Below are 2500 nucleotides of genomic sequence, written 5' to 3' on the forward strand. Positions count from 1 at the left end.
CATTTGTTCTCTGTCTTTGTTGAACCCATAAGTTACCAGAGAATTTTCCATTTGGTTTCAGTGTTCTACATAACAGCACATATGGTAAAATATTGGAGAGACAGCTCATTTTGATTCGGCTCGACGGGCGATAGATTGTTGTCGAAGTCCATTACTCGTCGCTTTTAAGATCCCAGGTATTTGTTTTTCACCGCCTGCCTAGTTTATCCAACTGACTTTCCATTATTGAGCTCCATAAGAAGATATTTTGTTTAAAAATCCACTAAAACGTTACATGACTTTCTACGCCATTGCCGGTTAAGTTAATCATTCTACTGTGTCCAGCAGCGAAATCTACGCATTTTCCACTACCCTCTCCAGCCTAAGAAAATACGCGCAGAAGGCTGTATGCCCAAAGACTCCACTTAGCAGGGGAGTGACAGGCAAGACTTTTACCGACACGGAAAAAAAGCGATTAAAATAAAAAATAAAAAAAACAAATGAAACGCAGATTCCGACTGGGTTTGGCATACTGGCAACCCAGTAACTAATCGTTGTCAGGGTTATACACTCAAGCGAAGGATCTGTCTCTGTTTAAGGTGTGTTTAACTTGATAGAGTTCTTCCCATTAGAAAGTTTCTGGAGTACAATAAAACACTCGAATTCATGGGATTTTTTCTGGTTTGCTAGTACTGACTAATTTTCTTTCTTCTTGCCAAAATCAAAAAAGGACTTCGTTGCCGGCAGATTAAATTTTTACCTCAAGAAACGATATTAAAACGATTAGAGTATTTGTTTTAAACGCGAAGATGATGGAATAGAAGAGCCTCATACATGCGAAAGACGTCTTTCAAGATCAAAGAGTACTTCGCCTAGTCTCGGTTAACGGTTATTTATGTTTTCTGGACGCTACCTCGAAATTCAAGGTAACTTTTTAGGCTTGTAGCTGCAAAACAACAAAATTGCAGGCCTGCGCCACTGACCTTGACTGATGCTCAATTTCAATTAAACTTTCAATTTTTTTATGATTGATTAAAAGGACAAACGCAACTAGATTCATTTTGACAACGTTTCCATATCGTCCGATGTCATCGTCAGGCAATGAATTGTAATCGGATGAAGCATAACTTATAGTACAAGAACAATAGAAAAATATATACAATAGTACGCTAACAATAAATGTGAAATCTAAGTAAATAGTTTTGCCCTGACAGAGTCTGTCTGCACATTAAGTGATGGTTTTAATTCTTTGATGTAGAACATCTCATGAATTAAGCAATCAAATTTCGATGCGCATTTCTTTAAGACACTAAAACTCGCCGCTGGGGGTGCTGTTGTTTGGCCATGATCTGCTAGGCGATGCCTCCCGATAGCTGAGTATCTATGTTCCTCAATTCGTTGATGCAAGTGACGAGCTGTATAGCCAACATAGCTCGCATCACACGAGCCACATTGAAATTTGTAGACGACTAGTTGTTGGCTGACTAAAGATGGTTTGGGCTCACGGAATTTAAGGACATCCTCGAGCTTGCGGCTGACAAAAACTGGCTGTAGATCTATATCCAGTTTCTTATTTAGCTGAGTAAGTTAGCGCTTCACAATATCGGCTGGTTTTTGGTCAATAAATGGTAAGACGATTCTAATGGTGTTTTTATTATTATTGCTGGTAGATTGTGATTCGACATTTGATGTATTGATAAAGTTACGGATGGTTGCCTCAATCGATTCAGACGGGTATCGTAGCTTGTGAAACTGAAATTGATCTTATGTTTCCACATTCTTTTTCAAACAGCTCGCTCGTTGAGGACAGACTGTACGCCCGGTGAAGCATTGTCTTGAGTAGAGATTTCTTGTATTTGTTGTCCACATGACTCTGGTAGTGCAACAAGAGGCCTTTGTTGGTAGTGGCTCGTGTGATGCGAGCGAAAGGTTTTCACGTTACGGTGTTGTCGGGCCACGTTGAAAGTTTGACCAGTCAAATGCAATCTATTCCTTCTAATCAAGGAAATGGTAATGTCTTCCGTTACTAATATTATTACTTGTCGATGACATCTTTTAACTTCGATTTGGAAATATTCTGTGGTATTTATTATTGCGGAAAGTTTGGCGATTTGATCGATTCACAAATTGCTCGAGTATTCCCGATCTCACAAAGGAGATCAGTTAGAAATTGGTCGATCTCAGCAGTCGGCTTGCTACAAGTAGACTAAGTTCCATTTATCATGCTTAAATGTGTATAAACAAGTTTCAGAAGTTTAGGTTGTTTTTTAATGGTTTTTTTTTCATTGACATCGTGTCCGCTTTGCTTGAGGAAAGGAGACGCTGGTTTTCCTACTGGTATAATCTTCGTAATGGTTTTGGCTGTGGAGGTAAATGAAGTTACATTAGTTTGTACACTGAATGTGTAGTATTCTACACTTACAATAATATTCATAAAATAATATGAACAATAGTTGAACTTGAACTTTGAACAGATTAGGAATATCTCGTTATAAAAATATTACCGGTCATGAATCTATAC

General features: G+C 38.4%; 1 protein-coding gene across 2 annotated transcripts in view; it reads left to right on the forward strand.

The window, feature by feature from the left end:
- Positions 1 to 2500, forward strand: part of LOC138003351 (beta-2 adrenergic receptor-like) — a 22125-nt gene that overhangs the window by 1406 nt on the left and 18219 nt on the right. Inside the window, exon 1 of one of the 2 annotated variants that reach the window (XM_068849373.1) lies at positions 2288 to 2348. The exons of the other annotated variant lie outside the window; for it this stretch is intronic. The gene's annotated coding sequence lies outside the window, so the exon portion shown is untranslated. Of the gene's footprint in view, positions 1 to 2287; positions 2349 to 2500 lie in introns of those variants that run through there. 2 annotated transcript variants of the gene reach the window in all.

This window comes from Montipora foliosa, chromosome 1 (assembly GCF_036669935.1).
Source record: "Montipora foliosa isolate CH-2021 chromosome 1, ASM3666993v2, whole genome shotgun sequence".
NCBI lineage: Eukaryota > Metazoa > Cnidaria > Anthozoa > Scleractinia > Acroporidae > Montipora > Montipora foliosa.